The 21,926-nt window shown below is 38.5% G+C and overlaps 1 protein-coding gene across 1 annotated transcript in view; it reads right to left on the bottom strand.

Moving 5' to 3' along the window:
* The window catches only part of htr2cl1 (5-hydroxytryptamine (serotonin) receptor 2C, G protein-coupled-like 1), a 174,865-nt gene that overhangs the window by 63,428 nt on the left and 89,511 nt on the right, over positions 1-21,926 (bottom strand). The window contains exon 2 of the mRNA XM_055199090.2: positions 9,489-9,598. The gene's annotated coding sequence lies outside the window, so the exon portion shown is untranslated. The remainder of the gene's footprint in view (positions 1-9,488; positions 9,599-21,926) is intronic.

Raw genomic sequence — 21,926 nt, 5'->3', positions numbered from 1 at the left:
AAGTAAAAAAAAGTGACCATTAAATGCATAGCTAAAGCTGTACACAGACAGACTTTAGAACTTATACATGTGAGAACACTTTAAGAACATGATTCATACACATAATCCTTACTGATACCTTTGTGCATTTTTGGATTTACCACACAATAAGCTCTTTCAGCTTTTTTTGTTGGATGACACAAACACATAATTTCACGATCTTCATTTTGGTGTTTCGTAAATTTTGAAGGGTTATTTCAGCATTTTACTGTCTCCTTGAATTTATTTATTATTTTTCATCTGTAATTTTCATTTGTAATTAAATTGTATATTCTACTCTCTTAACTCGCAGTCACAGTGCATAGCAATGTAGCGAAACATGACAAAACTATTATAGTTAAACTCCCATTATAGTTAATGATGCTGTATATACTGCCGCCCAATACCTTTAGTTGACTGATGCTCAGTTCCTATTATTGTCATGCTGGATAGCTTTACTGGCTAACTTGTGAAACATAACTTACAAATAAAAATAAAAAAGGACTGTAGTTAAACCAACCTATCCAACCTATATGATTGTTTAGGTTGTCTGTCCATTCCCCCAAATATGACCCACAGGGGCGTTTACTCAATTAGTGCTTAATATGTTGTGTGAAATTATATATTGGTGTATAAATTTGCAATGATGACATGTATTGAGATATTATTTTATATTCAAAGGGCCCATTTTTCGTGGCTAAAAAGCACATTACTTTGTGTATTTGGTGTAATACAGTGTGTTCGCGTGGTTTATGGTTAAGAAAACGCATTATTTTCAACATACTGTACATTTTTGTAGCACCTCTAAGTACCGCCCATCTGTAATAGGTCGTTTTGAGAGAGTGCAGTGTGAACCATGGGCCAGCTATCCAGTGTGTTGTGATTGGCTGAATTACGTTAACGGAAATGTGACGCTCCTTAACGTTTTGAAAGATGAGCTCCCTAAGCAATAATGAGAGCCAGTAGATACTATCGTCTTTACTACATCATCAATACGAGCCTGAATCTGACCCAGAAAACACAGATGGCTAAGCTCATCGATCAACTTTATCAGTGCGATGTGAGCATAACGTAACAGATTGGTAAGGTAAGGATACTAAAACATAAAGGGAAACGTCTTCTTGATATGGCGGCAGCAACAATACTACAGCGTGATAGAAAGTTACACCCTCTATGTTTGCGTGTACATTAGGGGGATGTTATACAAACGTTCAAACAACGTCTAACTGTGGGTTCACACCAGCTGCGTTTGAGGCGTCAAATTCGCATCTACTGCGTCTAGTTTGCGAAAGCGGCGTGTGAAATTCTAGTCATCGAGACATTCATGCGAAAAATTCGCGTCATGGGAGGGGCTTCTGCGACTCCGCTTGCTTCCTGTAATCACGTCACAACTAGAGCAAGCTCCTGATTGGTTAACAAATCGAGTTTTTCCACCAAAGTTCACATTTTTCAACTCGTGCATTTCCCGTGGCAATGCTCAACTCGCATCATACGCGCGAACTAGACGTGCAAATGAGGAGGAATAGCGTCTACCGTGCCTCCAGATGCGCGTCAACGTGTCTTCACATTGACTTAACATTGAAATCACTTCGTTTTGACGCCTCTACCGCGGCTGGTGTGAACGCAGCATAACTGCATGGGCGTGTTGAGCGAGCCGTTTTAGGTAGGCGAGAATGAGGCTTCACTTTTAAAAGAAGATATCTTTGGATTCGCAACTTTAATTTTTGCAACTTTACAGATCTTTTATGTGCGCAGACATTTTTTACAACTCTAAAAACAAAGGAAAACATGAAATCGGTTCATATGACTACTTTAAACCGGCAGAATTAATTGTATACTGTTCAGGCATTTTGAGTAAATAAGATACCCATTTATTCAATTCAATATCAATTTATAATTGTTTGTTGTTACAAAGCAGCTTTACATGAAATAGAAACAATAAAAGGAGAGAAAAATCAAGAAATACCAAAGCATGGCAATTATAAATTAGAATATAGATTTGAATGGAGTACATGCACTGTAAAAAGATTTGTCGGCTCAACCTTATAAAGCAAGCTACCTGGGTGCCCCAAAATTTCGAATCAACTCCAAAAACACCAGCAAGCACAAAGAGACACACTTGTCTCCCTGCGAAAAAAATACCTCAACCCAAAATCTAAATGCAAGCAAACAACCCACCCCCATGCCAAACTAATTCTCTCTCACAGTGTGGAGGAAATCAAATTTCCTAACAGAATAACTAATAATTTTGTGAGTGCAATGCACGCATTGGATTGCACTCTGATGGTAGCTCACAAAGATATGGAGGCAGTAGACCACTTAAGGCTTTATACTGTAGGTTATTAGCAATATTTTAATTTTTATGCGATATACAGACAGCCAGTGCAGTGATGATAAAATTGGGCTTACACTCTCAGAAAGAAAGGTACAAAAGTTCTCACTGGGGAAGTACCTTTTAAAAAAAGCACACCTTTTTTACCAAAGGGTGCATATTGGCAGGGATGTGGACTCGAGTCCCATGACAAATTTGATGACTTGCGAATAGACTCGACATAATTAAAGAAGACTTGAGACACGACTTAGACTTTGACAGCAATGACTTGACTTGGACTTGAACCCTGTGACTCGGAAAGACTTCATAATCAGATCAGATTCCTTATGACTCTAGCTGGGTCCCTGCAGCATACTTGTGACCTGTTGTGCTTGACATCTGCAGTCTCACGAAATTTCGTGATATAGTCGCATAACTTTTTGATTCTTTTCGTGATATTGTCACGAATTTCCGCGTTTTTTCGTGATCGTATCACATATTTCTGCTTACGTGTCACTGTCACATATTGGCCACTCAACTGCTTTTTCCTATTTTCAAACCATTTTCGCTTCGATGTACAGTAGGGTTAGATTTGGTGTTCAGGTTAGGATGTCACTTTAAGTATTGGTTTATACAATTTTTCTGATTTATTTTTTATATTTTCAGTTTGGGTAAATCTATATATATTGGTAAATCTAACCCTAAACCAAAGTGACAATGGTAAGAAAATAGGACAGTTGAGTAACCAATACTTGGCAATGATACGTAAACAGAAATTCGTTATACGATCACGAAAAAACGCGGAGATTCGTGACAATATCGCGAAAAAAGAATCAAAAAGTTACATTACTATATTACGAAATTTCATGAGACTGGGCTGGCTTCTGACAGCGCTGCCCAGCAGACACACAGAACGCAGGCATGAGAAACGAGAGGCGTGGTCGCGATCACTGGTGGTCGCCTCATCATTATCGTTACCGCTGCTGTTAAATTTTAAACATATTCCTCATTTCTTTTGTTTGTCCGACTTCTGCATCCAGGGAGTCCCGTCACAACCTTAGCAGTTTGATAGCGCTATGTGCTTTAATTTTAAAACTATTTTAAAGTGACACCATGTAGTTTTTCAACCTTCATAATAAATTTTCAAGACCCTTGTGATAGTACATGGACTTTAAATAGGTTGAATGGCATGTCTACCATAGCCTGACAGGGTCTGTAACGCTTTTACTCGTACTTTAAAACTTAGGGTTTCGGGTAGTAACCAGAGCAAAAAAAAAAACAAAAAAACAAAATTCGACTGCAAAATTCCGGCCTAATCACAGCCGTGATGATATAGAGCTATATCACACTCCTACTCAAGCGATATTGCTTAAATATTTCATGCAGTAGAGTTCGGAAAAACATAAAATTTGACACACGGATATTCACATATGTCACTGTTGCATCAAGCTTATACCCGCTGGTTTGTAATATGTGAACTGTTTAAAGTGACATGCAGCCTTAATGCCTTCAGCGTTGACAAATTTGATGGAAAAAAGCACATTGTTAGAATTGAACTGTATTTCTGAACGTTAAGGACTTAAATATGCAAATGATCAGAATGATGACGGCTAACATCTGAAATGAGTTACAACTGGATAAGGCACCCTCCTGCATGTCTACAGTAAAAATGACGTCCTCAGAAGACTCTGCTAACAGCAGATGTTCAGTGACTGTGTGTCAAAACCGAGTCCAGGTCCTCATCACTCTGTGTGGTCTGTGCACCGGGTCACTGGAGCTCTGCTGGAGAACAGAACACAATGACCTGAGGTTCTTATCTCAAGCTGAGCCCTCTGCTATGTGTGTGTGTGCCTCAAGATGAGCCTTCAGTTAAAATTGTGCAAGTGTGTATGTGGAAGCTAGGTTGATTGTGGGTGAGTGTAGCCTGCTGCGAATCACAGATGTGATTTTGCATTCATTGTTCTCTCTCTCTCTCTCTCTCTCTCTCTCTCTCTCTCTCTCTCTAATCCATCAGCAGTGATGTATGAATGACTGGAGACCTTTGCTTAGCTGTGCCCACCTGTCTGCCCCCTGTGACTGTTTGTTTGTACTTTGATTTTTATGTAAAGCCTCAAATATATGCACAGTTGTGTATTGTGAATATTGTGTGACTGTAAAATTAAATATCCCATACATCTATACGTACAAGCATGTGATTATTTCTAACATGTATGAGTGCGTTAATAAGACCGAGTTGCTTTAGAAATAGTAAAAAAAATATAATTATGCCAAACACGATTGGTTATTAAGGTGTTTTATTGGTACTTTTTCATTAAAATTAACAGACAGACCGAAATAATTAAAAAGATAGTTTTAAAAATGTTTTAAAACACATCTTTTAAATATACACAGGGTGCTTCTCAATATGCATCCTTATTTCCTCGCTCCTACGTCCTACATTCTACGACCAGGAAAGCGTTCAAGCTGCGCCATCTTGAAGGACATCTCAAATGTTTAATTGCACCGCTGGGAGGCGAGGAAAATTGGGAGGCTCAGGGAGGCTTCCTGAGGAGTCATGAGAGAGGATACACAAGTGTTTTATCAACTAAACCTGATGCACGTATGAATCTCCTCCTCCTTCACGTCTTTAAAAATGTTGATTTTAATCATTTAATTATTTTATACCACCGGGCTGTTGAATGCGGTATTCTGATTGGCTGAGAAATGTTCCATGGGTGTTGATTATTTTCCAATGAACGCACACCTAAACTGTCAAATGTCTTAAAAATAGGCACCAGAGCGATGTTTGTGGTAACCGTGGTATAAAAGGAATAATTGACTCCGGTCCTTTGAATTATTTGAAAATAATGCACATCCGCATTGTAACAGCACTCTGCTTCAGGTCGTGCCGCATTATCACCTAAGGTGTGCATTCTTTTCTTATAATTCAATGGCCCATCGTCAATTATTCCTTACGTACTTAAGACTCGCTTCAGACATTTAATGTTCATGTATACAGTAGACCATGGATCTATAATAAGGATTAGTGGTATAGATGCATCATTTTAATTTTTCAGCACTTTTAAGAATGTCTTTATTTTAATGTAGTAAGGCTATGGACTCTGTTTTTTTGAATGGAGAGGTAAACTTCTGTGTGCACTATTATGAAAAAAAAAAGTGGTTGGTCAATGGGTTAAAGGACAAGTTCGGTATTTTACACTTAAAGCCCTGTTTCCAGATTGTTTATGATGAAATAAAACGGTTTTGACGGAAATTTGGACATATGATGCTGGCCCGAGAATTTTCGGGTGTTGTATCAGCCCCCACCTCTACAATGGCTGCATAGGTGCACTGGAACAATCCTTCCTAAAATGCATTAGACTTTTGTTTACAAAGACGTGAAACTCACCGAGTGGTCAGGGGTGTTCACTGATATGCTCACACAAAAATCGCTGCAAAAGACGGATTCCAACAGGTTTTATCGTAGTTTTTGTCCAACTCCATTGACTCGTATTACATGTGCGGTGAGGTATGGTATTACTCCGCGCCAGGAAACGCTGTTTGTATTCTTGCAATTGGCAAAGGATGATTATCGCCACCAACTGGGCTGGAGTGTCTATTATTCAAGCTCTCAACGGAAGAATGTACAGGTGTGAGGCGTTTGGAAATATAGGTCCACAAGTTTACAACGAATGCTAAAACACCTGTTGGAAAGCATCTTTTGCAGCGATTTTTGTGTGAGCATATCAGTGAACACTACTGACCACTCGGTGAGTTTGTAAACGAAAGATTAATGCATTTTAGGAAGGATTGTTCCAGTGCACCTATGCAGCCATTGTAGAGGAAGTGGGGGTGATACAAAAGAAACCGAAAATTCTCGGGCCAGCATCATATGTCCAAATTTCAGTCAAAACCGTTCTATTTCATCATAAACAATGTGAAAACACGGCTTTAAGTGTAAAATACCGAACTTGTCCTTTAAGCTTTTGGTTTGGTATGGCTTATCTGCATTAAATAACAAGAGCTTTATTAAATAGCTCAGTTGGTCCTTAATGAACCTCCATCCCACTTAACATTTCCTTTATTCAACTATTCCATCTTTTTAATAAACTTTACCAGTTTTCTGTGTCATTTTATTCTTTGTCATGTTTTAGCATCTTACTCTATTTTATGAATGATTTGGGTTTTTTATTTCTTGAAGAGAATTATGAGTGTTGCATATAAAGCAAAAAAGGGTAGGTGTTCATCAGGGCCGGAGTGGGACTCATTTTCAGCCCTGGATTTTTATGCCTTAGAGCCGGTCCACTGTAGTTTATGACTTACTATATTAAAATAATATCATTAAATCCTCAGACCTACAAAAGTCTGCAATGGTGCACTGTTCTCTCCAGCCTTGCAATTCATTGCATTTTTCAAATATATAATTTCCAGTTCAATGCAAAGACAGTAGCCTAAGCAATTATGATTTTTTGCAATAATCGTGCAGCCCTACCATAAGGTATTTTAATATTATTCAATTAAACTTATTAAAAAAACACACTGAAAGGGAACACGTGTGTGTTTTCCCCTACCCATTCTCACCAAGATGCGTACAAATGACACACAGTGTGATTATCGTGCAATAGATACACCAAATTCCGCTTTTGCGTGCATATGATACGCCAGTCCTTCCCATTCACTTATATGGCGAATTGTTTCGTGTCATTTTATTTGTTGTTTTCTCATTTGTTTTCTGTTTTTTAAACCATTTTCGCTTGGATTTAGGGTTAGATTTCAGATTTGTTCAAGCAGGTTATTTAATATACAGGTTTCTCTATGTTTTTGTCTATATTTAAGCCATGGTCGCTTGGAGTTGGGGTTAGAGATGGGGTTTGGGTTAGGATGTCATTTTTATATAACAAAAAGTTGTTCTAACCCTAAACCCAAGTGACAATGGTAAAAAAACTGAAAACAAACGAGAAAACAATAAATAAAACGACACGAAACGATTCGCCATATAAGTGAATGGGAAGGACTGGCGTATCATATGCACACAAAAGCGGAATTTGGCGTATCTATTGCACGATAATCACACTGCGTGTCATTTGTACGCTTTTTGGTGAGAATGGGTTGGTTTTCCCCTATATTTCTATATATTTAAAAAAAAAATGGTGGGTCTTGAGATTATCTGTTGGGTTGAAAAAGTTTGAAAACCCCTGGTATACACAATACAAGCAAAATTTAACAGGTTTGCAGGGGAAACATTGAAAAAAAAAATAAAAAAAACATATAAAAAATATATTTTTTTTTAGTACTTAGATCATGTATATTGCTATTGTGTCAAAAAAATAACAAATATATAATAGACTTTCAAAATGTTGTTTTACTTGAGAAAACATCATATCCATATGAAACTTACTTTTTTGACTGATGAGTTTTGCAAAATTTAGATTTTTGTAGTCATTGTTACATCTATGACTTAGATTTAAAAAAAATCATTTCATTTAAGAAGCCGCTCGCGCTCAAGTCGCGCTCAAGTTTATTTTAAATCTAGACAAGCGGCAAGTGCTCTCAAAAATATAGTCTGAAGCAAAACTTGTGTTCACAGCAAGTGGGACCGGTAACAAAGGAAGATGATGAGTGATTTGAAAAGCAGAAGAAAATGGCGCATCCTGTGCTTTCCATGCGTTTTAGATGTTAATGGACCCTAATGCAAGAATTCTTCCAATAAGTGGTCGGGACACAATCAACTTGGGCATAAAGCAGCGGGGACATATCCCACCCGCAAATTACGAGTCCGGCTGGATAATATTGTGAGTGCTGGCAGCCTTGGGACAGCAAACTTCAATCCTGTGGCATGACAACACCGGCCCTCGTGGCCAATTGGGAATTCTCCCAGTGCTCCCTATTGCCAATCCGGTACTGGTGTACGTTTAAAACTACAAATAAACAAAATCAGAATAAAGTCTGGTGCACTTTAAAACTTATTATGTCCATTGTGTACTACATTTTTTTCTGCCAAATTCCAGCATAATTTTTAGTGGATTTAGTGGACTCACTTAAACATCTCTGACTGGCCATTGCATTCATGCACACAACTTACACATATACGTGATTGGCTGTAGCACTGTAAAAATAAAATCCATAAAATCTTTAATGAAATGTGAACAAATCTAAAAATACAGTAATACGACAATCAACACTTTTAAACCAACGTTCATTTTTACATTTTAATCCCCACAGTTTAAATAGTTTTTGTTCAATTGTGCAGTCGCATTTTTGCCCCTTCACTTTGAACTTTTGGTGTCATTTGTACCCCCAGCCCCTGTTAATTTCCGACATTGGTACACACGCATGCGCTGTGTTCTACCTCGTCTACTAATGTAATGATTATGTGCTGTTAGAAAGGTGATTTGTTTTCGAATGTACAAACAGGGGCGTCTTATAGGAGGTTTGTTTTCTAAGCTAGGGATTTGTTTTCATTTGTTGTTGTTATTGTTTTCACAATTACACTCCCCCCTGAGTTTTGTCCATAAAACCTTCTTCTTTGGTTCTTAAACAAGTCTGTTTATCTTTCTCTCTTTATACAGCTTTCCATCCTCCACTCTTTGTGTCCACAGGGTTCTTCTCCCCATCCATCCACCCCATCCATTACTACTACAGTGAACTTGTGTCAGGTTGGCCGACACAGTACGCGTGTGTTAGGATGACAGGTGTAATTTGGAGGAAGAAGAGCCTCCAGAGAGATTCACACACAGCTGTTGAGTTCCACTGTCCATCATCTTGGCTTTTTCTCCTTAAAGATTTCTATTCATTTGGCTCCAAAAGATTTCTGATCCGACTGTATTAAATTTGAAGCAGTGCTCTACAAAACCAAACAGTGGAGAGTACAGCACTGTTTTTCCCCCGGGGAAACGTTGCTCTTTGAAATGGAAATCAACAATACTATCGATATGGCAAGTACAAACACAAGAACATTGCCAAAGAAAGAAATCACATAATACATGTATTAACCATTATTATGGGACATTACTTTACATATAAAAACAAGGGGAAAAAACAGAGATGGTCATCCATGCACTTTACAACCTAACCGAGAAAATGACTTTGGTGCACAAGAAAACAGAAAACATCTGAGACAAATTCGTTGTTAGCATCAGAGACAAAGAGTTGCCAAGGAAGTTGCAGTTAATGACCTTACCTTAGACACAGCAGTGCTGATGGTGATGCAGGCAGAGGACATCGCTTAGCAGTTGAGTCAGCAAGAGAAAGGCACACCAAGCAGAGTCCACGATGTTACATGCAAATGACCTGAAAAGAAAAGGAAGATAGATGAAAAGAGACCAGTGCTAGCAAATAACGATAAGTTGTCCAGCAGCGACAGGTACAGAAAATTTAGAAAAATTAAACATGGAAATGTAAAATGAAGTACACTGGGAACGAAAGTGTTACTCAAGGACAGTAAATGAGGTTTTGAGCTGAACGCACACAGTCATGTGAGGATGATTCCTATTACCTGGAAACTGTATGCAAAACTGTGACACATGGGCTTGGGTTGTGAAACTGAACGCAGAAGGCTCGTAAATACCATTTATAATTAATACTGGGGCGGATGTCACTGTCGTGAATAAAGAGGATTTCAGTTTACTTGGAAAAAAGTGAAATTGAGTCAAACACAGACGAAACCTCGCCATACACAGATCCATTTACCCCAGTCACCTTTCCACCATCACCCACGAGACTACAGTGACCTCTGGAGGAGCTGTGGAACAGTATGCGGCCCAAACACACCACAAGGCCGTGGCCATAACTGGGACAACTGAAAACAAGGGATAGAGCTCAGAGATCACCGGACTTGGGACCACCGGATCACCAGCTGTATGCACGGAAATCAGCAGAAGGTTCTCCAGACTAGAAACCAGACTCCTGTGGCTCAAATCCGCCATCTTGGATTCAGGAGTGGCACAGATTAAGGTTAAGAACACTGGTGTGGCGGCAAGGCTGTCAGCTAGCTCTAGAGAGAACGGCAGTGGTGGCCGGTGACTTCTTTTTTGAGGGTGCTCGATGCGAAGTTTGTCACAACATGTATGTAGCCCATCATCTGTGTGGTTTTTAATTTCAAAATATGTGCTCTGCGCATCGAGTGAACCTATGTGCATCACATGTCCCGCCAATATAAGTGCCCGCTGCAGACGGGTCTAAAGGGTTTATGATAAAAGAGACGCTCGTGTTTACCAGATACTCGCATAATCTCATGCGTGCAGCAGGCACTTTTTTTGACAAAACATGTGATGCACATGGTTCACATGACACAACAAACATATATTTTGAAAACACAAGCAACACACATGACACCCCGAACACATATTTTTTAATTTACGCCCCTCGGATGAGCAGTCATAAGCCGCCACTGTAAAATGCCCCCCATGAATGCTTTCTGTTTTTGTGGATTATTCTCAATAAACTGCATTTGGATCTAACCTTGCTTGCCCCACATTACAATCACAATCATTGATTGTAGAACCACTCTCATTTTAACTTCTAGTAAAAATCCAATAACAATCATCTTAACCTCCATCATCACCATCAATATTCTCTCCACTCCTCATTGCCTATCTCTTTTCTCACTATGATACTTTTTTCTAAGGCTACGTTTACACAACAACGATGTAGTGATAAACTGAAAAGTTTTTCTTTGTTTATAAAAAAATTTCAAATACACATGACAACGATGTCAAAAAGTTTTTTGTTTACACGGATCCGCGAAAATGACTACAGTAAATCTGCTGTATTATGTATGCCAGGCCAATAGATGGTGATATTACCTTGTAAAGAAACACTACAAGCCTACACACATAAGCAAGATAAATACTGTACAAACAATCAGGGCTGGGATTCCCAATAATGATTGAACTTAGCACTTAAGAGCGCTTTCTACAAGCTACTTAACGAACATTCGTTTTTCATTTACGTGCGTTTCCCAAAGATGCACGTATAACGATCACTCGCAGTTGGGTTTTAAGTGCTACTTACGAGTCGCTATCCGTTTGTCAAGTGCTGAAATGTCACCAATAGAATGACTCGAATTTGTGGCAGAAGCTTGTTTAGGCTAATGATCTTTAGCCGATGTGCACTAATATTTTTTGATAATTTTTTTATTATTGTTCAATGACTTTTTAAATGTTTTAAAATAGTTTATAATTAAATATTATTTGCCGTATTTATTATAGATTATTGCATTGTATCGTAAATATTTATTTGGTTTCTTTAATCAGATGCCATACCCTTTGCGATATTTACTGTAGCCTAGATGAATTATAGCAGCAATTGGTAGGAACCATTTATCAATTTGTAGTACCAACTTTTACCAAAATTGTACCAAATAGGTTTTCCTTCCTTATTAATTTATGTTTAGTAATTTAAATTTGATTTCTCATTTGAATTTTAAATATATTATATTAAAGTAATTTAAACAAATAAACAAAGAAAACACCAATAAATAAATAAACATTTAAAACATTACATTATCGTCATTACAGGAGTGCAATTTGCTGGTTGTCCTGCAGGTGACCTTGTAACTATGTTGTCTTACGATGCACTTATGAATTAACGATTACTCCAGAGCACTCGTAGATCTACGATGATTTTTAAGTGCTACTTAAGCTATGAAGCTTTTGGGAAACAACCCGTAATTCTAAGATGATTCGTACGATCGTTTTTACGATCTACTTAGCCTTACGATGCTTTTAGGAAACCCGGCCCAGGACGGTGAAAGCATCAAGCAGTTTTGTTTAGACGGACAAGGAGGTATTATTCCAAGTGACCCTGGTTGTAGACAGTTTCATCTGACCCACGTGCGTTGTCGCGGTTACGCGTCTGGTCGAAACTTTACTTCCGGTTTCTGTTTGTTGAATGGTCTGATTAGTGGCTAAAATGAACTCTGGAACACATACCTTGTTGAAAGTAACAAATGTTTTGGTTTCCAAAAGACAAGGAGAGTTGGCGATCATGGATCACCGCTATGTGAGGTTTGACAGCCGGTTTGTAGTTGTATACATAATAGTACACATTTTTCACCTTAGTGTGGTTTTTAGCTTTAGCTATGAAATATGAACTAAGGTAATCTACTGTACTTGTTGTTTATTTTGCTTGTGATTAGAAATGAACTGCTCTAAAAGGACTTTGTTGTTATTGTTTCTTAGTGGAGTTTACCAGAAGTTACGTTTGTTCCATGAAAGCCGTTCGTTTATGTTGTTACTGCTAAAACCGTCAATAAAGTGCCAGCATTTATAGAATAAGCTAAGTATCTTGAGCACACAAACAGTTCTGTAGGCAGCCATTGTTGTTTTGGTTATACTAACCCATGCCTATAGAGTGAATTAACACATGCGCATGACAGATTCGTGTTTATACGTAGTTTACCGTGAGATGTCATGGCGTTGTTTTTAAACCTTCCACTTTGCAACCCGACTTCAAAAGCCTGTCTTATCAGAACCCCAATATGCAGATGTCGTGTAAACAACTTTCCAGTTTACGGTTGAAATCGTGTTGTGTAAACGGACCCTAATATAACACATTTTTCCCATAAACTTGTCTTTTATGTGTAAACAAAGACTCATATGGCCTTTACTTTTGCCATGGCTTTGTGTTTTTGGGGTCAGTCCCTTACTGAGATAAGTCAAATGATGATCCTTTCTTTCTCCTCATCCTCAGTCTCTCAACAGCACTTCTTTCTCATTGCCTCCAGAACTTTGTATTCAGTCTCAGATAATACAAGTGTGTGTGCCCTTGAACTTGGGAATGTCCTCATGTCTCAGACTTTTTACTATACAGATTTGACTGTCATTATGATTTTATCTGTATGGCAGCTTTTGAGATATAGTCTTGTGTATGTGTGAGCATGCCTTTATGAATGTCTATTGTTGTGTATTCGTAAGTGTGTGTGTTTTAGCGTTATTCACACCTAAAGTATCTCTGTAGTCACAGCACGCTGCAGTAATTACCAGGTGTCTGAGACTTAACTGTAACTCAATGCTATTTTCCTTCAGAACATACAAAAGGCAACACACACATATTAAAGGAATATTCCATTTTCTGAAAAGAAAAATCCAGACAATCTACTCACCACCATGTCATCCAAAACGCCGACGTCCCCCCCTGCTCAGTCGAGAAGAAATTATGTTTCTTGAGGAAAACATTGCAGGATTCCTCTCACTCTAATGGACCTCAATAGAGCCCAACACCCAACACCCAACTCAACACGTAACAGTCTTTTTCAACGGAGTTTCAAAGGACTACAAACAATCCCAAACGAGGCATAAGGGTCTTATCTAGCAAAACGATTGTCATTTTTGACAAGAAAAATAAAAAATATGCTCTTTTAAACCACAACTTTTCGCGACCTAACGTAAATGCGTAGTGACGTAGGGAGGTCACGTGATACATATATAAAACGCACATTTGCGGACCATTTTAAACAATAAACTGACACAAAGACATTAATTAGTATCAGTTGACATACAACAATGTAGGAACGGTCCTCTTTCTCAACAAACACTGGGGCGGAGTTTCGCGTTCGTCTTCTGTGACCTCTTGACGTCATCAAGTATTGCGTGGGGTCACCTGGCGCATCATGACCAGATCTAGACCAGAAGTTGTGCTTTAAAAGTGCATATTTGTTCTTTTTCTTGTCAAAAATGACAATCGTTTTGCTAGATAAGACAATTATGCCTCATTTGGGATTGTTTATAGTCCTTTGAAACTCTGTTGAAAAAACTGTTAAGCGTTGAGTCAAGTGTTAATTGTTGGTGTCCATTAAAGTCCATCAAAACTAGAAAAATCCTGCAATGTTTTCCTCAAAAAACACAATTTCTTCTCGACTGAACAAAGAAAGACATCAACACTCTGGATGACATGGTGGTGAGTAAATTATCTGGATTTTTCTTTTTAGAAAATGGAATATTCCTTTAACTAAACCCATTCAGCCGGTCAATACCACACCCCATACACCAACAGATCCAGTCATATTTTCAAATATCACACAAACCGCAAATACAAATAAAAAAATAGAAATTGAATAGGCAGCAAGTCTTTGGCAATCACGGAGTGCACAGTAAAGAAAATCAGCAGCCGGGAGGCTTAGCTGTGTGAGATAGCAGCTGATATCGATCTATGCTATCACCCCCTTTCAGCCGGTACGGTACACAGAGAATACAACTGTTCAGAATATACACCAGCACTTAACTTTGAAAGTATCAACAGATTTATGTCATCTATAATTGATGTAGTTTTTGTCTAGGACACCTTGGAAGGTAAATAATTGAACATTTGTTTCTGACACCTTGTTTGAGACAGGTCCACAGGACGCTGTACAGATCACACAAGCACACAATACTTGCATCTTCACTATCAGAGTCCAAAATAAAGATTTTAGTTGCAGTAGCATTTTATGGTTGCTCTATAAATTTTGTGGGACTAAAGAGCCAATCACACTACACCTACTTCTGACTCTATTGATAGTCAGAAGTGTCGCCAATAGCGATAGCCTTTATGATGACAGTTGTTGATAGTTGCCTTTATAAAAGTGTTGCCAGCTTCCCTTAAATTAAATTTGTCCACCAATCCAGTTGCTTTTCATAAATAAGGAAACTATTGCCTTTGGAGGAACTATTGGAGGAAGAAGCAAACCCCTCCTTACCTTTTCCACAGACATTCTTTGTTCTGAGTCCCCCCCCCACAGATACTGAAACAGAGCAGCCATCGTTCTGAGTCTCCCCCTGACAGAGACAATAACATTAACAGCAAGTTCTGAGTTTCCGGCTAGGAAGCATAACAGTTCAACCATCGATCTGATCACACAAACAAATCACCAAGAACCACCCAAGTTTCTGAATTGCTCCCCAGGAGATTGTAAAAGGACAAACCTCATTGTTTTTGAATATCCCTGAGAGATTTAAAGCTCATCGTTCTGAGTATCATAACAGAGACTGACACAGATCAACATCAAGCCCATGTAAGAGTTAAGAGCAGATCACAAGTTCTGAGTTTCTGGCCTGTGTGTCCAGATACTAAGCAGATCACACCACGTTCAGAGCTTCTCATCCAGAAAGGCAACCACTGACGTATGCAACAAGTTAAAGCAGAGCAAACATTTACTTTAAGGAACCTTCATCTGTGTGTTCCAGATTTTATTACAGCTCCAAATTAAATATTTTCCTATTTGTAGAATGATCCATTTAGATCATTCTTATACTGTTAAGATGAAATTTATGAGATAAAAGAGGGAGTCATCTGACAGACACACACGCATACTCTTTAATTGATGCCCCGTGTGAAGAGAACTACATTAAATGGTTCCCCCATGTGAGACTCACTACATTAATTGATTCCTGTGTGAAGATCACTACAGTGTGCATGAGCTTATATTTCTGCATCTGAAATTGCAGCAAATGAGTAAAAGCAGAAAGTATAGTTGCAATCACTTTGTTTTTAGTGACTACATCAAGCTATGCATCTAAATGGTCCCCTAATGGTAACAATTGAGAAGCTTGAGCACTTGCAGTTGTGAATAATGTGTTATAGAGGCAGTTGTGAATAATGTGTTATAGAGGTTTATATAGGCCATTGGAAACTTTAAACACAATGTAAACTGACTCTAGTGTATACAACCACTATACAATTTCCTCTCTTCATCAATATTCTTTTATTGTTAGAAGTGACAATGTCAAAGCTAGCATAAGGGTTTTTCTAATAGAAAACTTTAAATTAAGTTTAAAGCCCAGGGTCTATTACTAACCTGAATAGTGAAAAAAAATGGCCCATTGACCAGTGCTTGCAGTCGGTTTAGGAAACGCAAAATCATGCCGCTTAAAAAAACAATTTGTTGAGTTTTACTACATAGTGTTTTTTGCAACCCTATATCACGAAATTGCGTGACTATTTCACGCATGGACCAGCGTGACAATGTCACGCTTGCCGCGTTTGAGCGTGAGCATGTCACGCTTTTCTGTTTGTGTCACTGTCACGTATTGGTTACTCAACTTTTTTGTCCTATTTTCAAACCATTGTCGCTTCGGTTTAGGGTTAGATTTGGTGCTTGTGTTATATGTCACTTTAAGTATTTGTCACTTTAAGTATTGGTTTATAAAAAAAAGATACAATACTTATTCTTTTATATTTTCTAAACTTTAACCAATTGTCACCTGACGTTGGGGTTAGAGTTTGTTTAGGTAAGGGTGTCATTTTATGTAAATCCAACCCTAAACCGAAGCGACAATGGCAAGAAACTAGGACAAAAAAGTTGAGTAACCAATACATGACAGTGACACAAACAGAAAGCGTGACATGCTCACGCTCAAACGCGGCAAAGCGTGACATTGTCACGCTGGTCCATGCGTGAAATAGTCACGCAATTCTGTGATACTGGGTTGCATAAAGCGATAGAAACATTTGTGACTTGAATCCCCAGGTGCAGTTTCACATAGAGATGATGCTGCTGTAAGTAACATAGTCAAACACACAGGGCTCTATCTTACACCCCAAGTGTCTTTTGCTAGTTTCCACCCTGCGCAATTATCATTTTCATGTTTAGTGCCAAGTTGTTTAAATAGCAAATGCATTTGCACCCCCTTTTGCGCCCATGGGCGTTCTGGTCTGAAAACAAGTAGTTGGCACGTTGCTATTTTGAGGCAACTAAAATAGACTACGCCATTGACCAACAAAAAACTGGTCTAAAGTCTAAAGTCAATGGCGCAATATGTTTTTTGTTATTTAAAGAGCGCATTAGTAATATGCGCCTATAAACGGGACGACAACGCGGCACATTACATGAATGCGCAGCAGCACAAAAACGCTTTTAAATATGAAAGATTAAAGGATTGAATGTAAAAGATTATTATTGAGTCTCTTGGACATAAATGAGGACTAATTATGAGACGTTAGAAGGCGCGGAGTGTTGCTTCACCTGCAGCCTGGTAAGTAAATAAATGCTTTGATTTATAGAAATGCATAATTTTTTTAATGTTTTTTTTAAATGCCACCTCACGGATTTATTGTATATGATGACTCTGTACCTGTGGATATGGTGAGATGAGAAACATTTTTAAGTAATGCTTAAAAAAACTGACGCTGTCCAAGTGCTGAAATGTCGGAGAGCCGTTTGTAAATTATTTATCTTCTGTTTGTTACAAATAAAGTATTTTTAGAGTACAAACCTTTTCTTAAATATGTGTAAATTATTTTTGATGATATTGGATAGCCATACATTTAAAGCAACTATAAGCCTGCTTTTTTACTTCCATGACAGAAAACAGGTTTTAAAGGTTTTAATAAAAAATAACAATTTCAATACAAGTGAAAAACAACACAATTATTTAACATTAATCTTAAACTGGGGGTCTTCTTCCTCCTCTTAGTTTTTCAGTTTACAAAGTCCGTCATCTAAATAGGGATTAAACATAGTGCCAGCGCAACTTGCTTTTAAAGGGGATGAGAGCTGTGACTCTTATTGGTTTATTGCATATTACGCCCAAAATACTCCCATTACTCATAAAAAAAAGGACCAACCCTTTTCGACCATGCGCTCGGCGCACAAAACATTTTTCCCATCGTCAAATTAGCAAAAGTGGATTCGGACACGCCCATTTAGACGTTGTGATGTACGCTTTAGACAATGCGCTTAGATCGTTAAAATAGGGCCCACAATGTTTACGCAAACATGCATGGGAAGCTAAATAAATGCTTTAATTAAAGAGTACAAATTACAGTGTCATGCACATTTAATAAATATTTATTGTTGGCAACTGTTCTCAATTCACCAGCCATTAGCACAGTGGTTCTCAAACATTTTGGCATTCCCCCGTATGGTGCATCCCCTGCACCCCCCCCCAAAAAAAAAATCATGACATAAAACAATATCAAACTTAGAATTTTAATTAAACAAAACATATTCAATGATACAATGTTGTAGCTTTATTTTTATGTGGTTTAATTACACAGAAGTTATGATGAATTTATGTGTTTTTATAATATTTCATCAAACTGGCCCAGTTTAGGGAGCACTGCATTAGCAGAAGGTTCACTGTTAAACCGGTTAACATATAACACAGGAGATGGGGGGCGCTATTGAGTACCGAATGGAGTAGACGTGTTCTGCTGAGCTCCTCTCCGTATTTTAAGTTTACCGGTCTTTGTTAAAATTATTTTTGATTTTTTCTACTTCACATTTTCTCTGAGAGTTGCATAATGACCAAGCCTAAAGCTGAAAAGGGAAAGAAGCTCGATAAAGCACTGAATGAATCCCCTGCTCAATCGCCGTCGGAGACGATGGAACAGGCCGCGGCGTCCTCGGGGTCAAGTGGAGAGACTGACGCCGAATCTAATATTCTATTGGCAATACAGAGTATGAGTAAAACGATGACTGACCGATTTGACCTACTGGAAGCATCGATGGCGTCCACTCAAGCATCTTTAGTGTGCCTCGGGGACAGAATTAAGGAGGTGGAAAACGCTACCGCCGATTATGACCGCCGCATTTCCCTCGTCGAGCAGAAGTGCGCAAAAGTTCAGTCAGAGAATAAAGCTCTTTGTGAGAAAGTGATTGATCTCGAAGCCCGCTCCAGGCGACAAAACATAAAAATTGTCGGCTTACCTGAACGGATTGAGAATGGTCGCCCCACCGAATTCCTGACAAAGTTAATTCCTGATCTGTTAGGCACTAGTAACTTCTCTACGTCGCTGGAAGTGGACCGAGCTCATCGTCTGGGGAGGCAACCCTCTGGAGAAGACGCGCGGCCCCGTGTGATGATAGCCCGGATTCATCATTTCCAAGTAAAAGAAAAAATACTCCAGCTGGCTCGACAGCAGTTTCCTTTGCGCTACGAGGGCAGACCGATACACATCTTTCCCGACCTTCCGGCTGAAATAATGAAGCAGCGGCAGGCATTTAATAATGTCAGGAAGCGCCTTCGTGAAGCTGGCTTGAGAAGTGGCTTTATTTACCCCGCAAAACTGCGCGTCACTCACGGCATCACTGACAAGGTGTTCTCCTCACCTGAAGAGACGGAGGTTTTTGTCGGGACACTTTCCTGAGTATGATTTATATATTCCTACATAACTTGCTCTGATGTGTGACTTTGATTTAAAAGCTACTTAGACTTGGACGCCTATATGACCGTGTTCTGTTCATAAAGTTGACAATTTTGTTGGAGAGGGAGCTGTAAGGCTTTTAGCTACAGTTTCGCTGTTCCGATGGTCCAGCTACCCCTCAGTGAGTTTTTGGGAGGCATGTTCTCACTTTGTTTGGGAAAGTGGGACGGGGGGTGGGGGGTACTGTTCTCTTTTTGTGGTTTGTTTTTCTGTTGTTGTTTTTACACTATAACGTGTTCTGAAAGGGCGGTATGCATGTACATTGTTTATTTTCAACTCTTATATGAATCCTAGTTCATCCTCTAAGGGCAGCAGCGGCATCACTTTCACCAGCTGGAACGTGCGTGGTTTAGGTCATGTGATCAAGCGAGCTAAAGTGTTTTCCCATTTGAAATCTCTATCTGCTGATGTTATGTACTTGCAAGAGACGCACATTAGGCCAAAGAAAGAGAAAACGCTTAAATGCAGCTGGGTTAGTCATATTTTTCAGTCCACATTCTCCAGCAAAGCTAGAGGGGTTGCAATTCTAATTCGAAAGACAGTTCCATTTAGACATGTCTCCACACTGAGTGATCCAAATGGTCGATATATTTTGGTAACTGGTTACATCTACTCATTTCATGTTACACTACTTAATGTGTATGGACCAAACTTTGATGATCCTGTTTTTTTTACTAAAATATTTAACTTACTCTCTGATTTTACTGATTCACACGTTATTATAGGTGGTGACTTTAACTGTGTGCTTGATAATGTTTTGGACAGGTCAGCCCAAATAAGCCAGTTGCCCTCAGCCTCCACAGTTTTAAATAACCTAAGGTCCTCCATGAATCTGGTCGACATATGGAGATTGATACATCCCACAGATAGAGACTATTCATTTTTCTCACAAAGACATAAATCTTTTTCAAGAATTGATTATTTTTTACTTGACTCCAAGCTTATATCAAACGTGGTCACTTCTAATTATCACAACATCTTAATCTCTGATCATTCCCCGACTTCAATGGTTCTTGATCTTGGTCATAAGTCCAAACCATATTGTTGGCGTTTTCACCCTTCTCTACTTTCTGATGCATCATTTTGCCAATTTATATCTCAAAAGATAACAGAATTCTTAGATCTTAATGATAATTGTGAAGTTACAGACTCCACTTTATGGGAATCCTTTAAGGCTGTAATTAGGGGTCATGTTATCTCTTTTGAATCTTCGGCTAGACGAGAAAAACGTAGACGCCTTTCAGAAATAGAAGAGGAATTATCTAAATTGGAACCCTCTTATAGAATTTCCTCTAGTCCCTCTACCTTACAGACTATTCTTAAATTAAAGTATGAATATAATACTATATTATCTGCACAGGTATGGGATCAACTGTTAAGGGTAAGACAAAAATATTTTGAGTTAGGGGATAAACCCCATAAATTGCTGGCTCGACAACTGAGGGGGTTACAAGCTAACAAAGCCATACATAAAATTAAATCAAAAGCAGGGGATATGCTTGTTGATCCTAAAGGTATAAACGATCGCTTCAGAGAATATTATGAGCAATTATATACATCTAAAGCAAGAGGGGACATATCTAATTGGTTAGAACCTTTAAATCTTCCTAAATTGTCTGATGATGCTCATGAGGCCTTAAACTCTGACATTACTATTTCAGAGATTATTGATGCTATAAAATCCTTTCCTAATGGCAAGTCAGCAGGGCCAGATGGTTTTGGTATTGAGCTATACAAAAAATATCCTGAAAAGTTGGCTCCTCTTTTGCTAAGGATGTTTACTCATTCTTTGGAAACCCAAAAATTTCCTGACACATTATATGATGCTAATATTTCCTTAATACTGAAGGAGGGTAGGGATGAGACTGAGCCTTCGTCTTATCGGCCCATTGCTTTACTTAACTCTGACATTAAAATTTTTACAAAACTGTTAGCCAATAGACTAAATAAATATATTTCATCTATTATACATATGGATCAAACTGGTTTTGTCCCCAATAGATTTTCATTTTTTAATGTTAGGAGATTAATGAACATAATGTACCATAAATATAATAAGGACTCTAAAGTGGCTGCCCTGTGTTTAGACGCAGAGAAAGCTTTTGACCAGCTGGAATGGCCCTTTATGTTGCGGGTTATGGAAAAATTTGGGTTTGGTAGTCGTTTTGTGTCATGGATTACAACATTATATGCTCGTCCAACTTCTGCTGTACTTACAAATCAAGAAAAGTCTAAGTCATTTTTTTTACATCGTGGGACACGTCAAGGATGTCCTCTTAGCCCTTTGCTCTTTGCAGTTGCAATCGAACCCCTTGCAATCAGTATTAGAAATCATCCATCTATTGAACCTGTAAGACTGGGAAATGTAGACCATTACATTTCCTTGTACGCGGATGATATTGTTCTGTTTTTGTCAAACCCTGAGCGGTCAGTTCCTTTACTATTAGATCTTATAAAATCTTTTGGTACAGTCTCTGGATATACAATTAATTGG

This window comes from Misgurnus anguillicaudatus, chromosome 21 (assembly GCF_027580225.2).
Source record: "Misgurnus anguillicaudatus chromosome 21, ASM2758022v2, whole genome shotgun sequence".
Lineage (NCBI taxonomy): Eukaryota > Metazoa > Chordata > Actinopteri > Cypriniformes > Cobitidae > Misgurnus > Misgurnus anguillicaudatus.
This window is presented reverse-complemented; position numbering and strand designations above follow the sequence as displayed.